The 20,043-nt window shown below is 39.0% G+C and overlaps 1 pseudogene; it reads right to left on the bottom strand.

Annotated features, from left to right (window-relative positions):
• Window positions 1-15,997: 15,997 nt before the first annotated feature.
• On the bottom strand, window positions 15,998-19,704 carry LOC122037194 (annotated as a pseudogene).
• Window positions 19,705-20,043: the final 339 nt, after the last annotated feature.

Genomic DNA, 20,043 nt, shown 5'->3' with positions numbered 1-20,043 from the left:
CCCAAGCAACTTGCCTAGTGCTCAGCAAACTCTGTGGTCATGGTTTTAAGTGTCTTGTGTGCTGGCTGAAGCAACTTATGAGCCTTCTGGAATCACATGATGTCAGATTGACAAATTGTAGATCAGACATTTTCAAAAACCTGGATTGACACCTAATCATTAACTATTATATGTCAAATCAAGTAGCAAAAAACTCATACAAACTTCAAGAAGTCATATGCAAAAGCCATCACAAGGGCATTGTTAATTTATTATATATTGGCAACTTAACTAGAGAAAAACAAAACCATCAACAACTGTGTCAAGCAAATTCAAAAATGAAGGCACACATCACTTAAGAAAAAGGCACTAATAATTGTCAAAATTCAAATATTAAGTAGTTTACTGAACAAATTATTTTTGTTTCTGCTAAATAATTCTACCACTTCCCAAACAAGTTCCATGACACTAAAACAAGAAATCATCTTGACAGGGAATTAAAGGATACAAAGGTGCTCATACCTTGTCACTAGCAAAGACATTGGTTCTTCCTTTAGCTTCCCAAGAAGAAAGAGACCCGATACCAACTGACAGCTGGACTACAAAAAGGAAGAAAAGTCAAATTCTTGCACAATACAGGTATTCATATCAGCAAAACTAAAGAATCCTATAAGAATTAGGTAGAAGGAACATAAGAAAATAATTTAGTTGGACAGTTGACTTGAGCTTGTGCCTATTCAAGTAATATGAGCTGTGTACTATTTGCAATGTTCTCAATAATGTTGAGCGCCACAAAAAGTTGTTTTCCATAAGGAATCCATGGGGGTGATCCACTCTTGAATCTATGCCTTATATGAGCTTATGGTTCATCAAGTTTATGCCTTATTTGTGCTGCAAAAAACATAAGGAAAATAATCAACAAACAAAATTAAAACTTATACATGTAAAATTGACTATTACAATCACAACTTTGATCAATTATTCTTTCTTGCTACACAGGAATGCATTAAACCTATGAGTTGCATGCAATAAGTTTGTTACCTAGTGCTAGATAGAAGCGCCAATTGTGACCTACTCTCTTCTTGTTCTATTTCAAATTGTTATAACACAAAATGACTCCTCCATCAAAATAATAACATATGTTTCCATCAAATACAGAATCCCAAGAAAAAAAATTACCAACAAAAAAGAGACAATTTTTCATGGCAAAAACTATACAATAGAAAATGTCTTGAAATGGGCAAATCTAGCGACACTAAAATCTATTAACTAGCACCAAGTAGTTCGTCGATTCAGATAGCCATACATAAGGAAAAACATGGATTTCTAGACTAGCCAAATTGCTTTCACAGGAAAATAAATAAAATTACAAAAAAAAAAAAAGACTAGCCAAATTGTTATTTTGATGAGAGTAACATTCACAAAAGGTCATCATCGCTCCTTAAGTTGGTCTTAGATATCGTAAATCACGAGCTTGTTATAAATGCATCCACTTGGAACCTCATCAGTACTATCAATGAAGATAAATAATGATATTTTTAGTTGGTGACACTACCTCTAACTCTAGATAAATTCAACATACAAGTAAGCAAACACCAAATCAGGTTAATAAAAAAAGCAAGAGAAACCCTAGAATAAGAGGACCAAGACAAACTTATGGTGTGTCCAGCAATACAAAACTTTTAGAAAGTAACAAAATAGTTCACTCATAATTTGATTGTAACTTGAATTGAACTACAACACAAAAGTATGCAAAATATGAATAGTAGAATTCTCAAAGAAACATAGAACATTCTCGAACAAATAAAGAATAAACTAGATATGGACTTGTGAAACAACAGAAACCCACATTACACAAGAATATGGTCAAAAAGCAAGCCCTAAGAACAAAACATTGAAAATCATAGCCAATATTGAAAAAAATTTGAATCATAAAAAGAATACTGAGAATACTAAAAGTCCAATAGTGTCCTGCCCGGGGAAGAGGAGTTCAATCCCTTGGTCGGGAGGAAGATAAACAGACATCAAGGAGTACCAAAAGTTCAATAATATCCTAGTTGGGGAAAGGAGATCAATCTCACGGTCATGGGGACAAGTAAGAATATTAAGAAGATCAAAACTCTAATCCATCTCAACCAAGGAGAGAAGCTTGATCCCTAGGTCGAGAGGATAATAATTAGAAAGACAAGAATACTAGAAATCCAATAATGTCCCAACCGAGCATATTCGTAAGAATATCAAGAAAATCAGAATACCAATCCCAACCAAGAGACCAATCCCGCCTTGGATAGTAAATAAGAATACCAATAATATAAAATACCAATCCCACAGGGATATTTGTGAAAGAGCTTATGCCGAAGGTTGTTATAGAACAAAATAGTCCGAAGAAAAGAATTAGTTGAAGGGGATCAACCCAGACAAGAACTGTCACATGTGCCCCTTCGGGACTGAAGGGTGGACTCGAATGAAGTCCGATTAGAAAAAATTAATAAAACAATGGATTAAGAGAACCCCCCAATTGGCATAATAATGAGAACACTAAGAAAACCCAAAACTAGTGACCAGTTGATGAAATCAAAAAACTAAGACCACTAGGATAATACTAAGAAGCCTGATAAGATAATAATTTCAATGGAAATGTTAATGTTAATGATATTAGAAAACCAAGACTACTAGGATAATACTAAGAAGTCTGATAAGATAACAATTTCAATGGATATATATTGATGAGATCATAAAACCAAGATAATAAAAATAAAAAGTCTAATAAGATAAGAATTATAATCCCACCTGGGGATATACCAATGATATCAGAAAATCCAGATTGTTGGAATAATACTGAGAAGCCTAATAAGATAAGAAGTCTAATCTCGCTCTCTAATAGTTCTGGAAGAAGAAATCCTTTTAGAACCCAAGTCCCAATTTTCACCCGGGGATATAAAAAAACCAAGACCACTAGGATAATAATGAGAAGTCTAATCAAATAACAATTTCAATGAATATGTTGATGATATTAGAACAATAAGACCAGTATGATAATACTAAAAAGTCTAATAAGATAAGAATTCCAATCTCACCCAAGTATATGTCGATGATATTAGAAAATCAAGAACATTGAAATAATACTAAGAAGTCTGATAAGATAAAAATTTCAATCCCGTTGATGATTTGTCGATGGTGTCACCTCTAACAATTCTGGCAGAAGAAACTTTTTTGGGACCTAAGTCCCAATTTCTATAAATATATTGTAACATCTCTATAATTATTCAAATGATTGTCTAATAATTCCTACATATTAGGCCTAAAGTAATTCATCAATCATGCACTAAGAATAATCTTTAAGATCTCAACAAAGAGAAGAGTGAGAAAGAATAATATAAAGCTTTAAATTGACTTATCATTACCGGATATTCTTTCTTATTTCTTTAAAGACCCTAGAGGTTGAAACTTAAGAGAAACAAATTTAATATTGAACATGATTAGTGTTAGTTAGAGCCCTAGAGCCAATCATTTGATGATTGTACGGACTCATGTATATCATATTCTTGTATATTAATAAAGGCATTTGTTTGGTTATTATACTTATTTATATTAGTGCCAAATAAACTAAGTATAATAGCGTCCTTGAGTAGAAGGTTCATACCTATATCAATCGATTAGTTGAATCGATAGTGAGATGATATAGGGAACACTACTCTAAATCATTCCTAGTCGAGTATTAGCATTCAGGGACAATGTTAATACAATAAGACTAGCATGTAGGTCAGCTCGATGACTTGATCTCACAAGTCATGGATATAGAGATATCAAGCTGACACATGGGTATGCATTAGAGAATGTATACTGAATGACCCGCCATGAGAAAGTATCATGGATCGTTATATGAGTGTCATATACTTTCTCATGTGGCTATTAGTATGACTATTAGTCCTTAGACCTGAAGTCACCATGGATCCCTACATAAGGAGTTATGTACTTTAGTTTCGTCAAACGTCACCCGTAACTGGGTGGACTATAAAGGCGATTACTGGGTATGTAACAAATTATGCGGAGGGATGTGAGTGATGTAGATGGAATCTATCCCTCCCATATGACGGGAGCGACATCGGTATTCTTGATAGAGTGAGACCACTAAGTGCATGGCCATGCCCAAATGAGTCAACATTAGATGTTGAGCTCATTTGATCGAGTGAGTCTACTTGGAGTTCAAGATTTAGATTGATTAGAGGATGACACGGTCTATGCCTCATATTGATCAATCTAGATGTCTAGGATAGAAGGACACTTGTCATTATTTTGTGAGTAGTCACAATTGGTAGTCACAAGGTGATGTCGGATCTCGACATTCTTGTAACTTGGGTAGTAATGATGTGTTGCTAGATACCGCTCATTACTTATGCTCCTAAATGGGTTTAGGGCATTGCCAACGTTACAAGAACCTATAGGGTCACACACTTAGGACAATTAGGTGGAGATTAGGTTCATATGATGAACCAAGAGGATTAGATTCATTTGATGAATCAAATTGGATTAAGAGTAATCCTAATTGGGCTAACTTGAGTTCGACTCAAGTTGATTCGTGTGTTAAATGAGTCTAATTTAGATTTTGACTCATTGAATCAATTTAATTTAATGAATTAGATTCATTATATTAAGTTGGCTCGAATCAGATGGTGGGATTAGATCCACCATGGTAGAGATTGAGTCAAGTTTGACTTGACTTGAGAAGGAAGACCAAAGGTCAATTTTGACTTGACCTTTTGCCATTTCATTGGTGAGTTGGCATTAGGTGGACCAATAATGATATTCCACATCATCATGGGTGCCACCTCATGGAAGTTACAAAGCCACTCTCTTAATGATTTCATATTAATTGTAATTAATGCAATTAATGTGAATTTTGAAAGTGGCCGGCCACTTGTTTTGTGAATGAGAAATTTGATTTTTCATTCATGTGTTGCATTTTCTTCCTCCTTCCTCTCAAGCTCTCCCTCTCCCTCTCCTCCTTACTTGGCCGAACCTTACCAAGGTACTAGCACACCTTTGTGTGAGGTTTTCTCCACCTAAGTTGTCCGTGTGGATACTTCTAGAGGACCGGCGCTTGACGGTCTTGAGATCCGGCAACACCTTGGAAGAGCGGGATTCGCGTAGGGCGCGCATCAAGGGTAAACACTTTTTCCTCATAGATCTAAGTAGTAGATCAGTTTTTGAACTCGTACAAGAAATAGTTTTTCGAATTTTTATACGAATCTTTGCACGGATCTACGGCTTTGGGTCCTTCGGGGTTTCCGCGACGCGAAAAAGCGGTTTTCGCGGCTCGAAGAACCCAACAGTGGTATCAGAGCCACGTGCAAAGACTTGTACGAGTTAGTTTTTGGTTTTTGGAAAACAAAAAAGCTTCTGTGATTTTCTGTAAAAATTCAATTTTTATGTTTTTATGGGTAATTTTTCTTTATAGGCGAAGCACAAGTGTCTCGGCACTTGTAGGCTTCGGCTATCGGGAAGAATTTTCCCAAACGGCTTCGTTTCGACCCAAAATCTTTTGGGACAGCAGACTCGGGTGCCTTTAGATCGCAACGGAGCAACTCACGATGGTTAGATCGTGGGTAGGGGCGCTGCCCCTAACCCCGCAAGGGGATTTGCTCCGCGATCGCACCCGAAATCGCTAAAAACGAACCCGTCGGGAAGATTTTTCCGAAACGGTAATGTCTCGGCCCAAATCGTTTTGGGACAGCGGGTTTAGGCGCTGTTGGATCGCAAAGGAACCCTCGCGATGGTTAGATCGCGGGTAGGGGCGCTGCCCCGCAAGGGGATCCGTTCCGCGATTGCGCCCGAAACCGCTAAACGGGACCGCCGGGAAATTTTACTTGTAAAATTGTAAAAATTAATTTTAAAATTATAGAAAATTATGAAAATATATAATTTTGAATTATATATATTAATTTGTGATAGTCATGGCCCAAAGCCCAATATGATTGGTTGTGTTGTAATTCATAATACGGCCTGCGTGCCGTGATGTGTTTTCGCGTGTTGTATTTATTTTATTATTCGCGACCTGCGCGTCGTGCCTCGTCTTTTATTCTTGTTGTAAATTAGATTTAGACTCGAATGTAACTCGAGTTTCAAATTGTAATGTACAAATTGGAGCGGTGGAGGGTCCACACGAGACGGAGTTCCGAGGCAGGCACGAGCAACACAAGGTGGTCAAAGGGAGGCGCTTGGAGAAGCTGTTGACCCTAGGTTGACCAATCGATCTTCTCATTGGCTTGAGAAGATCGTAGTAGGGCCATGACTAAATCACAAATAGATTAATTAATTAATTATTATGTATTTGATGCATGTTTAATAATTAATTAATTAATTAGTGCCTTAACGATTAGATTAGATCTAAGTCGTGCACATGATGCACCCTTGCGATTAGATTAGATCTAAGTCGTGCACAAGATGCATTCTTCTCGATTAGATTAGATCTAGATCGAACCAACTCTAAAATGCCTAACCGTGCCGTGATACCTATCACTACCTCGATCACATGTATTGTTGAATCTGCCAAAGCAGAGCAATACATATTATCTTGGTAGGGTACAGAGGGACAATCTTGGTCCCGCCTATCAACGCATGGGTGAATACAAACTCAATTAGATTGAGTATTCCTAGTTACTCGGTTGGATCGAGTCAACTATAGGCATTATTCCAACGGTTGGAAAAGATAGATCAAAATCACATCTATATTAACTCTCGGGCGTATTAGCCAAAGCTAACTCGAGTTTTAATATAAATGCGGATATTGATTTTATAAACAAGAGTTGCATAGAGATGTAATTGGTAATCGTTACCTACCGATCATACTAAGCCTTGGGCGTATTAGCCAAAGCTAACTCAAGGGTTAGTATGATGTGGATCTTGTCCCACAAGAATTATAGAATTCAGTGGGAGCATCATTTAATTAAAAGGCCTAATTAAATGATTTTTAAAGAATATGATATTTATTTCTGCAAATTTTTCTGTTGTAGATAACCATGACGTCAAATACGAACATTTTCTCTCTGCGATCTGCCCTTAAGAAGGACAAGCTCAACGGAGCAAATTTCCTGGACTGGTACAGGAACCTGAGAATAGTTCTCACCCAAGAACGTAAACTGTACGTTCTGGAGCAGCCCATTCCGGAGGCTCCTCCTGCCACTGCCACGCGAGCAGACCGAGAAGCTTACAAGAAGCATCAAGATGACGCATTAGATGTGTCTTGTCTTATGCTCGCAACCATGAACTCTGAGTTTCAGAAGCAACATGAGTTGATGAGCGCTTACGATATGGTTGAACATCTTTGTCACCTATATCAAGGACAAGCAAGGCACTGGAAGAGGAACTCCAAAGAATACCTGGAAGATCTTAAGAAGAAGAGAAATAAGATTTCTACTTCAGGTATAAATGTTATAGAAGTCAACCTCTCTATTTCTTCATCGTGGGTATTAGATACCGGATGTGCTTCGCACATTTGTACTAATGTACAAGCGCTGAGGAATAGCAGGGCATTGACGAAGGGTGAGATAGACCTACGAGTAGGCAATGGAGCACGGGTTGCTACTGTTGCTGTAGGAACTTATCAGCTATCTCTGCCCTCTGGGCTTGTACTAGATTTAGATGATTGTTGTTATGTGCCTGCTCTTACTAAGAACATAGTTTTAGTTTCTTGTTTAGACAAGAAAGGATACTCTTTTATAATAAAAGACAAATGTTGTTCTGTTTATTTGAAAGATATGTTCTATTGTAGTGCACCACTAATAAATGGACTCTATATTCTAGACCTTGAGAGCCCTATCTATAACATTAGTACCAAGAGGTTCAAGTCAAATGACATGAACCAAACATACCTCTGGCACTGTCGCTTAGGTCATATAAATGACAAGCGCTTATCCCAGCTCCATAAGGATGGTTTGCTGGACTCATTTGATTTAGAATCATATGAGATATGCGAGTCATGCCTACGAGGCAAGATGACCAAGACCCCTTTAGTGGGCATAGCGAGAGAGCAACTGATTTGTTAGGACTCATACATAGTGATGTATGTGGCCCTTTCAATGTTGCTGCTAGAGGCGGTTATAGGTACTTCATCACATTTACTGATGATTTCAGTAGATACGGTTATGTGTACTTGATGACACATAAGTCTGAATCCTTTGAAAAGTTCAAAGAATTCAAGAATGAAGTACAGAACCAGCTTGGCAAGAGTATTAAGGTACTTCGATCAGATCGAGGTGGTGAATACTTAAGCCATGAGTTTCGTGACTACTTAGCTGAGTGTGGGATTTTATCTCAACTCACTCCTCCTGGAACACCACAGTGGAATGGTGTATCCGAAAGGAGGAATCGTACCTTATTAGATATGGTACGATCTATGATGAGTCACACAGATCTTCCGACATATCTATGGGGATATGCTCTAGACACGGCAGCTTTCATACTCAACCGAGTTCCATCAAAGGTCGTGATAAAGACACCATATAGGATATGGACTGGGAGAGATGCCCAGGTGTCTTTCATGAGGATTTGGGGTTGTGAGGCTTACGTTAGACGTCAAGTCTCAGACAAGTTAGGACCCAAATCTGACAAGTGCTATTTCATCGGATATCCCAAGGAAACTAAGGGATATTACTTCTACATTCCCAGTCAGCACAAGGTAGTTGTGGCAAAGACTGGGGTCTTTCTAGAAAGGGACTTTGTTTCTAGAAAGACTAGTGGGAGCACGTTCGATCTTGAAGAAGTTCAAGATGCGAACAATAGCACTGATGCCTCGATGGAAATTGAACTGGAATCACAAAGTGTTGTGGATGATGTTGTTCCACAAGAAGTTGAGGAACAACAACCGGTTCAAGTAGACATACCTCTTCGCAGGTCTGATAGGGTACGTCGTCAGCCTGAGAGATACTCATTTCTCTTGTCTGACCATGATGACATTGTGCTCATAGAGGATGAGCCTACCACCTATCAAGAAGCTGTGATGAGACCAGATTCTGAGAAATGGCTAGAAGCCATGAGATCCGAGATAGAATCCATGTACACCAACCAAGTATGGACTTTGGTTGATCCACCTGAAGGGGTAAAACCCATTGGGTGCAAGTGGGTCTTTAAGAGAAAGACTGACATGGATGGACTTATCTATAAGGGTCGCTTGGTAGCTAAAGGTTTCAAGCAGATTCATGGTATTGACTATGATGAAACCTTTTCTCCAGTGGCGATGTTTAAGTCCATTCGGATCATGCTTGCTATTGTAGCCTACCATGACTATGAGATATGGCAGATGGATGTCAAAACCGCGTTTCTGAATGGAAACCTACTCGAAGATGTGTACATGACACAACCTGAGGGTTTTGTAGATCCACAGCATACTAGCAGAGTATGCAAGCTGCATAGGTCCATTTATGGACTAAAGCAAGCTTCTCGGAGCTGGAATCTTCGATTCGATGATGCGATCAAACAGTTTGGTTTCATCAAGAATGAAGATGAGCCTTGTGTCTACAAGAAGGTTGTAGGGGACATAGTTGTCTTCCTCATACTGTATGTGGATGACATACTACTCATTGGGAAGGACATCCCTATGTTTCAGTCTGTCAAGACTAGGGAGTTGCTTCTCAATGAAGGACTTAGGTGAGGCATCTCGTATTCTTGGGATACAGATCTATAGAGATAGATCTAAGAGATTGCTTGGCCTAAGTCAGAGTACATATATTGACAAGGTACTCCTTCGGTTTGCCATGCAGAATTCCAAGAAGGGATTTCTGCCGATGTCACATGGCGTGAGTCTTTCGAAGACTCAAGGTCCCTCTTCTAGAGAGGAGAGAGACCGCATGGATCAGATCCCTTATGCCTCAGCCATAGGATCGATCATGTACGCCATGTTGTGTACTCGACCTGATGTCTCGTATGCTTTGAGCATGACGAGCAGATACCAGTCAGATCCAGGTGAAAGTCACTGGATAGCGGTCAAGAATATTCTTAAGTACTTACGAAGGACTAAAGAATATTTCTTGATATATGGAGGCAATGATGAGCTAACTGTAAAGGGTTACAGTGATGCCTGCTTCCACGATCGTGATGATTACCGATCGCAGTCGGGGTTCGTATTTTGCATTAATGGTGGTGTCACACCGGAAGAGTTCAAGGTGATACGAGTCGATTCTACAATGGTCGAGTATATTCGCATCGGAGGCGAAAGGAGGTGTTGGATCCGCAAGTTCATCATCGAACTTGGGGTGGTTCCTAGCATCGCTGACCATTGAGCTCTATTGTGACAACAATGGAGCTATAGCACGGGCGAAGGAACCTCGCTCACACCAGCGGACACATACTACGACGCTTCCATCTCATTCGAGAGATTATCGATAGAGGAGATGTGAAGATTTGCAGAGTACCTACAGAGGCTAACATCGCAGATCCCTTGACCAAGGCTTTGGCACAAAGGAAGCATGATGGTCACACTAGGTCTTTAGGCCTTAGAGCCTATACTGATTGGCACTAGTGCTAGTGGGAGATTGTTAGTTAGAGCCCTAGAGCCAATCATTTGATGATTGTACGGACTCATGTATATCATATTCTTGTATATTAATAAAGGCATTTGTTTGGTTATTATACTTATTTATATTAGTGCCAAATAGACTAAGTATAATAGCGTCCTTGAGTAGAAGGTTCATACCTATATCAATCGATTAGTTGAATCGATAGTGAGATGATATAGGGAACACTACTCTAAATCATTCCTAGTCGAGTATTAGCATTCAGGGACAATGTTAATACAATAAGACTAGCATGTAGGTCAGCTCGATGACTTGATCTCACAAGTCATGGATATAGAGATATCAAGCTGACACATGGGTATGCATTAGAGAATGTATACTGAATGACCCGCCATGAGAAAGTATCATGGATCGTTATATGAGTGTCATATACTTTCTCATGTGGTTATTAGTATGACTATTAGTCCTTAGACCTGAAGTCACCATGGATCCCTACATAAGGAGTTATGTACTTTAGTTTCGTCAAACGTCACCCGTAACTGGGTGGACTATAAAGGCGATTACTGGGTATATAACGAATTATGTAGAGGGATGTGAGTGATGTAGATGGAATCTATCCCTCCCATATGACGGGAGCGACATCGGTATTCTTGATAGAGTGAGACCACTAAGTGCATGGCCATGCCCAAATGAGTCAACATTAGATGTTGAGCTCATTTGATCGAGTGAGTCTACTTGGAGTTCAAGATTTAGATTGATTAGAGGATGACACGGTCTATGCCTCATATTGATCAATCTAGATGTCTAGGATAGAAGGACACTTGTCATTATTTTGTGAGTAGTCACAATTGGTAGTCACAAGGTGATGTCGGATCTCGACATTCTTGTAACTTGGGTAGTAATGATGTGTTGCTAGATACCGCTCATTACTTATGCTCCTAAATGGGTTTAGGGCATTGCCAACGTTACAAGAACCTATAGGGTCACACACTTAGGACAATTAGGTGGAGATTAGGTTCATATGATGAACCAAGAGGATTAGATTCATTTGATGAATCAAATTGGATTAAGAGTAATCCTAATTGGGCTAACTTGAGTTCGACTCAAGTTGATTCGTGTGTTAAATGAGTCTAATTTAGATTTTGACTCATTGAATCAATTTAATTTAATGAATTAGATTCATTATATTAAGTTGGCTCGAATCAGATGGTTGGATTAGATCCACCATGGTAGAGATTGAGTCAAGTTTGACTTGACTTGAGAAGGAAGACCAAAGGTCAATTTTGACTTGACCTTTTGCCACTTCATTGGTGAGTTGGCATTAGGTGGACCAATAATGATGTTCCACATCATCATGGGTGCCACCTCATGGAAGTTACAAAGCCACTCTCTTAATGGTTTCATATTAATTGCAATTAATGCAATTAATGTGAATTTTGAAAGTGGCCGGCCACTTGTTTTGTGAATGAGAATTTGATTTTTCATTCATGTGTTGCATCTTCTTCCTCCTTCCTCTCAAGCTCTCCCTCTCCCTCTCCTCCTTACTTGGCCGAACCTTACCAAGGTGCTAGCACACCTTTGTGTGAGGTTTTCTCCACCTAAGTTGTCCGTGTGGATACTTCTAGAGGACCGGCGCTTGACGGTCTTGAGATCCGGCAACACCTTGGAAGAGCGGGATTCGCGTAGGGCGCGCATCAAGGGTAAACACTTTTTCCTCATAGATCTAAGTAGTAGATCAGTTTTTGAACTCGTACAAGAAATAGTTTTTCAAATTTTTATACGAATCTTTGCACGGATCTACCGCTTTGGGTCCTTCGGGGTTTCCGCGACGCGAAAAAGCGGTTTTCGCGGCTCGAAGAACCCAACAATTAGTTTAGATTGGTTATGGTTGATTTAATAAAGGCATCATATTCAAAAACAAAGATAGTAGGATCATGATGATCAAGAGATGAAGGAATTTTTTTTTATGGCATAGATTGGCTAAGCTAAAAAAAAATTTAGATACTTCCTATTTTATAGAGAAAAAAAAGTAAATTATATAACTTTTCCTCCATTAGTTGATATTTCAAGGAGTTTACCTGGAATGAAAGAACAAAAATTGATTCATGAAGGTTTAATTACTGAATCACTTCCCAACGGTATGTTCCGAGTCCGCTTAGATAATGAAGATGTAATTCTAGGTTATATTTCGGGAAGGATCCGTCGTAGTTTTATATGGATACTACCGGGGGATAGAGTAAAAATTGAGAAATGCTAATGAGTGGACTACGTTTGGTTAGTGATGACCACTAAGTAGGAAATTATGGTGATGATGATGATAAGAACTTCGGTTTCGGTCATCAACACACTTAGTTGTAAAGTGTTACCATCTTTTATATGCAATCCTTATCATTAGTAGACATATAGTCTAGCTTTAATACTACATAGTCACTATTATGTGAGGTATGTTTTTTAATCTATGATGGGTGAACATTCTTTCAATTCCCTTAACTACTCTTTTTGAAAAAAATAAACAATTAGAATTAGGTATAAATGAATAAACTCTACAACTTTCAATAGATGTTATCTTATTATTAACTATAAAATTTTGTCGAAATAATAAAAAATAATCAGACCCATATACCACCATGACAATGGTGGTAAGAGTTTTGATTCACTTAGAGGACCCTAACATTTTAGACAATTTCTTGATTCATTCTAGAAATAAAATCTACCTCTTGCAATATCAAGTTCTTTACTTGATTTTCTACCCAACTTGATCAGATGAGATTTCAGAAGATGACCCTCGATGATGAGATCACAAGATTGTCCCACATCTTGGGTGAGCATGGTGATTCCCTCTTGTTAAAGGACATAAAATCAAAGAAAATTGGCATCTTGGTTAAGAAAGAGAATAAGGATATTTGTCATGTATTACCAAATAGAGATTATAGTATGCTCCCCTCATTAAGCATAATTGAAAATAAGGATAAAAGTCATAATTTTTCAAATTAATAATAAAAGTCAAAATTTCATGAAACATCGAAAGCTCGAATAAAAAATAATAACTGTGTATGCAAGATAGCAAAAGTATCTAGAAAACTTTGTATTAAAGTGCACCCAACAGAAGATAGAAACCTCTTTCAATATAGTTCAAGAAATTCATAGCAACTTGTAAAGAAAAAAAGTTAATTAAGAAAAACCTCCTTCATGTATAGTATTCACGATAGCCTCCTGGTCGACTTTTTGGGTTATTGTAACCAAGCATCGGTACTAACTTATCCTATCTAAACCAGTGTTTTAAATCGCGTAGCGTTGGTTCATAGCGTTTTTGTCTTGTCATCGCGTAGTGTAAATAGCGAAGCGTATAACGTAAGTTTTTTGTGCACGTCAATGTTTAAATTTTTTTAAAAAATATACTTATATAAGTAAAATAAAAATAACATAACTTAAAATTAATCATAATAATTCATTACATGTCAAAATATCTCATAACAACAATTTAAAAAGTCTTATAATTAAAACAACATAACCTAAAAATAATTAGTATCATCCAACTCTATATCACTATCATCATCAATAGTGTCTATGGTTGGAAATTTTCCACTATCAAAAGTTGTTGGAATTACTCCTCCATAATTTTCAACATCAAGATGATTATCTTCCACATCAACAAGACTCAACCTTGCTTGTTTGTCTTTGCTTCCACCTATTATATAAGAGATATGACATTTAAGAATCAATTATAGGTGAAGTAGATATAAATAAATAATTTGCATATGCTTAGTGCTTACTTGAATTTTCAACAATTCTTTTTTTTGAATTCGTAGGAGGAACTTCAACTATATCCTCAACATCTTCGACTCGCTTATCTGAGTCGAAAAGACTTTCAAAGGTAGCCGACGACACACCCACAATAGGATCACTTTCAAATAATTCATCATCTTCAAGCCATTTAGTAGTTACGGGGAGGATTGGACCTTCTTTCTCAATTATTCATTCATCATCCGAATTAATTTCATCAACTATAATGGGATCAATCTTGTCTCTCCTCCTAATGTTCTCTCCCTAAGCTTGAAGTTATATTTCACAAACACCAATGCATTCAACTTTGCATGTTCAAGCCTATTTCTCTTTTTTGTATGAATCTAATATTACAAAGAAGAAAACATATATAAAAATTAAACAATGATATGAAAATTATAAAACAATTAAAATTCAAGTAGAGTTAAAAACTTAGAATACTCACCGATTCAAAAGTGCTCCAATTTCTTTCACATCCCGAAGCACTACAAGTGAGACCAAGTACTCGAATTGCAAATGTAGTAAGCTCGGGTGTCTTACTTCCAAAACGTTCCCACCACAAGACTAATAAGTAATAACATAAAAAAAAATTACAAGAATGTATATAATTTTAAAATATGAATGCTAGTATAATTTTACAAGAACGGTTACAAGAAGAAAATTTTACTCGGAGTTCGCAACATTCTTGTTCGTTTTGCTATTGGAGTTCCAAATTCTCCTTCAACTTTATTATACAAGTCCAATTGGATGTCTACTTTAAGACGATCATCAAAAGACAACATCCTATCCATGCAAGTATACAATCCATCTCTAACTTCATCACAATCAGAAAATCTTTCTTCATAACCCAATTGCGGGTTCAAATAGTACCCGACCGCGTGTAGAGGATGATGAAGTTGTGGAGTCTTTCGTGAATCAAATTTTTTCCAAATGGGCTTGTATTTTCTATCAACTCCCCCACAATTAAATTTTATCCCATGGTCGATCTCTCCTCCGAATCAACTTCCCTTAACACACTTACAAGAGGAACAACACTCTTAACACAAAATGCAACATGTTCGAACAGAAAGGATCTGGATCGATCACTGGATCGATCCAGGGTTTGGATTGATCCAGTGATCGATCCAGATGTCCTGGATCGATCGAGTGATCAATCCAGATCCTTTCTGTTCGAACAGAAAGGATTGATCACTCAATTGATCTAGATACCCGACTTCTAGAAATCGTGAAATCTTTGCTCCTTTGAGGAAAAAAAAATGAAAAAACGAAGAAAACGAAAGGAAGGAGAAAAGCTTACCTCCAATCGTTGTCCCTCGCCGCCGCTCACAGGTCACTGCTCGCCTTGTCGCTCGCCGATCGCCGCCTGTCGCCTTGCCCTACCTTCGCCTCTGCCCCGTTCACAATTCGACTCGCCTTCACCCTACCTATTGTGTAAGCAATTTGTAATTATAGCACCCGCTATGGGCCACTAGGTCATGATAGCGCACGCTATGTGCGCTATCTACGCTTTTGTCCCGAATAGCGTGGGCTATTCGGGACAATCGCTAATTAGCGAACGCTGCAGAGTGTTCGCTGATCGTAACGTGCGATAGTGCTATGTAGCGCGCTATTCGCCGCTATTGAAAACCTTGATCTAAACACATCAGACCATGTTGTCTTATTCCCCTTTAGAAGCAGGCTTATGATGCATTTAGGAGAGGCAGATAGCATGGCCTAGAGACGTATTACAGAATCCTGAGTTAAAGATCATGGTAACCAGTCTTGCTCTTGTACTTGTCAAAGAGCTCCTGGAGGGGCATGAACAAACCGAGCATGTACCTCATTTATCTACCAAATCAAGAAACAAGACAAACATACATGTTTTATTCCAATGAAAAAACTTTTGCCCAGAAGATATGGTTTTGGAAGCATTGGCACACTCGATGAGTGAAATACGCCATCTTTATTCATTTAGCTCTTTTGCAGTGGGTGTTGGATTCTTCGTCCAACTACGACATGCAATTGGGATGCCGAAACGGAACTGGAGTTCTACTTAACAGAAAAAGGTTACTTGCAATAAAATTTGGAGGGTGAAGCCTACCCAAATCTTCCCCCGAAGACCAATGGAGTAAATTTTAGTGATCTCGCAATCTGAAAAAAATATTCCACCACCGGAAAACATAGCTCTGTCCACCAATAATTAATAAAAGATTATAATCATCATAATCTTGGAAATGCAAAATCCAGTTGCAACATTGAGAATTCATGTGATCGTATCATTAGAACGGATAAAAAATCAAACCTGACCAACGCAAAAGACAGGAACTAGAGGGCATCTTGTCTCAATGGCAATTCTCACAAACCCTGTTCTTGTTTTAAGGATTCAACATTAGTGTTCAGATGATCCTTTTTATCTGAAATCCAAATAAGAAAATATACAACTGAAATATCAGGAAAGCATATGATAACTGGATGAGACTAAACTTCACTCTCAGAAGAAACAACAAAGTGATTGACGGAAATAAAATAAAACCATGTTAAATATCAGTTAAACCTTATATAACTAAAGCCAATATCGTGAGAAATTACCAATTAAACAAGGATTAGATAATGCTATGTATCATTCAACATGCTAATCCTAGATGTAACTACTTCGACTGCATTATTAACCTGAAAAAAAGTAGTGAATTGAGAAAGTAATTTGAATTTAGAATAAATGTATAACATTAAGAACAAGATTAATACATTAGTCTTCAGTGGAGTATTTGGTTCAATGCAAAAGATAGACCTCAGTGTCATGGCTCAGTGAAGTGTCTCGTAAATGCCACCGGGCACAATGATGCAGTTGTACCTAACTGCTAAATATGCATAAAAGTTCTTCCTTGATGCAAGGATTAGCCCAAGCCATGTCCAAATCTGCCTCAAAAAAGGAGTGTAGAAACCTAACAAAAGATTCACACACAGAGAATTAGAAGTCACGATGTATCAAAAGAAAAGAAAAAACTGTTCAAATAAAATTAATTATATCTACTAGAATGAGCGAACCTTACTGCACACTGCTTGCAAGAACCTTCATCTTACGCAGTGGCGTGAACCTCACATCTTCACCAAGAGCACAAAGAGCTATTGGCAGGACCGAGTGTGGCTCATAACCAAACACTGCAATGGCACTCACCAACTCTATAATTCTAAACAAAGAAATCAAACATATCCACTGACTATTAGTGATTGTTTTCTTTAGCATAGGAATTTTTTTTTATTCAGGAAGCTAAAATTGCAAGTAAGTCTTCCAAAAAGACATCAAAATAATGCAAAAAGGTTGGAAAATGGTAGCAGAGGCTAGTTTTTGCTGTGATATTTATTTAATATTAATAAAGATATTTTGGAATAACATTAGAACATGAAAAGTAAATTAAAATGATCTAAATAATAATTAAAAGTATAACAAGGACACCTTGAGTATATAATTTTAATCAAACATCATTAGCACTAGTTTAGTTCAAACTAATTACTACATTCATGAGAGACTTGCAAATTTCCAAATACATATATGTAATATCAAGTTTCATAGTGACAAATGTATTTCATTGTTTTGAAAGAATAGCTCCTCACCGAGTAAAAACAAATGTTGATATAGGTGATTGCCAGCTATAAGAGATATGAAGATGAAAAAACAAGCCTAACAAATGATAACTGATCCCGTCCGGAAGCTGAGTCGGATGAAGGCGAGCCACGCTGTTGCCGGTGTCGACGGAAAGTCGCTGAGAAGCCTGGTCGATCTGGCACCCGCCGAAAAAGCTTACATGAGCAGATGACAGGGGGTGGTGACGAAGCAAAGGTCCTGTGGATACTCAGACTATCCCACGAGTCGTTAGAGACCATAAACCAGGGAAAAAGTCCCCAGGTCAAGCCCTCCAACGCTCAAGTCAGGTACTTTTTCCTTGAAAAATACAGAGAAAGGACGAAAAGTAAGAGATGAGTATCAACTGACGAGTGAGCGTACCTGCGTAAGGACAAAGCCTCCCTTTTTATACTGCTGTGGACGTTTCCGGAGTCTGGCGGCTGTCAGGAAATGTCGGGTGTTAGTCCTTGTCTGGCGGTGATTGACACGGGCATCTTCTTATAGGTCGAAGAAGGAATCTGGGGGTAATGAGCCCTAGACTGTTAGTATATTCCTTGACACGCTGTGATTATTCTCTGACGGGTGATTACGATTCCCTGACTTGCTTGTCCTGTAGTGTATGCTTGCCTCGACCTGTTAATCCTGGACTGGGTCTTCATACTGGCCAATCCTGACCTGTGGGTACATACCTGTCACCAACTTGTACTTGCCATATCACAAATCCCGATCTGCACATTCGGCCCTGTCCCGCATATCTTGTCTTGTGAACTACTGACCTGCCTTGTGAGCTACCGCCCTGCCTTGCCTTGCACAGCGACCTGTACGCTTTAGTCTGGTTCTGATTATCTCGCCTCTGAACCTGTACACCTTAATTTACTTCTGCCTATCCCGAGTCCTGACCTGTGTACGTCTGTCGCGACGTGTATGCCTTGGTTTGTATTTCCCGACATGTACATCGTAAATCATGTGTCCTATGCCGTAAGGCTATAAGTCTTGACCTGTATCCATGGCTGGCGCACCCCGACCTGTACGCTTCTGTCCATGTGTCTTGTGCCGCATGATTGTAAGTCCCGACCTGTATCCTTGGCTGGCACATCCCGACCTGTACGCTTTTGTCCATATGTCTTGTGTTGTCAAGCTATAAGTCCTGACCTATGTCCTTAGCTCGTATATCCCCGACCTGTGTCCTTGGCTCGTATATTCTGACCTGTACGCGTTGATCCATGTATCCTGAGCCGTAAGGCTATAAGTGCTGACCTGTATCCATGGCTGGCACGTCCCGACCTGTACGCTTCTGTCCATGTGTCTTATGCCACATGATTATAAGTCCCGACCTGTATGCATCTGTCCATGTGTCTTGTGCCGCCAAGCTATAAGTCCTGACCTGTGTCCTTGGCTCGTATATTCTGACCTGTACGCGTTGATCCATGTATCCTGAGCCGTAAGGCTATAAGTCCTGACCTGTATCCATAGTTGGCACGTCCCGACCTGTACGCTTCTGTCCATGTGTCTTGTGCTGCCAAGCTATAAGTCCTGACCTGTGTCCTTGGCTCGTATATTCCAACTTGTACGCGTTGATCCATGTATCCTGAGCCGTAAGGCTATAAGTCCTGACCTATATCCATGGCTGGCACGTCCCGACCTGTACGCTTCTGTCCATGTGTCTTGTGCCGCCAAGCTATAAGTCCTGACCTGTGCTCTTAGCTCGTTTATTCTGACCTGTACGCGTCGATCCATGTATCCTGAGCCGTAAGGCTATAAGTTCTGACCTGTATCCATGGCTGGTACGTCCCGACCTGTACGCTTCTGTCCATGTGTCTTGTGCCGCATGATTGTAAGTCCCGACTGTATCCTTAACTAGCACATCCCGACCTATACTCTTCTGTCTATGTGTCTTGTGCCGCCAAGCTATAAGTCCTGACCTGTGTCCTTGGCTCGTATATTCCGACCTGTACGCGTTGATCCATGTGTCTTGTGCCGCATGATTGTATAAGTCCTGACCTGTATCCTTGGCTAACACATCCCAACCTGTGATCCTGGCCTCTGAGTTCTTGACACGTGGATCAAGCCCCGGAATCCCATTCGTGCCTGACCCAACCCATCTTGTAACTGGGCCCTTTGAACTACACGTAGACCGGATTCTAAACCTCCACACAGGTCAGACTTTTG

This window comes from Zingiber officinale, unplaced genomic scaffold, assembly GCF_018446385.1.
Source record: "Zingiber officinale cultivar Zhangliang unplaced genomic scaffold, Zo_v1.1 ctg243, whole genome shotgun sequence".
Taxonomy (NCBI): domain Eukaryota; kingdom Viridiplantae; phylum Streptophyta; class Magnoliopsida; order Zingiberales; family Zingiberaceae; genus Zingiber; species Zingiber officinale.
Note: the sequence above shows the minus strand (reverse complement) of the source record. Positions and strands in the feature narration are given on the sequence as shown.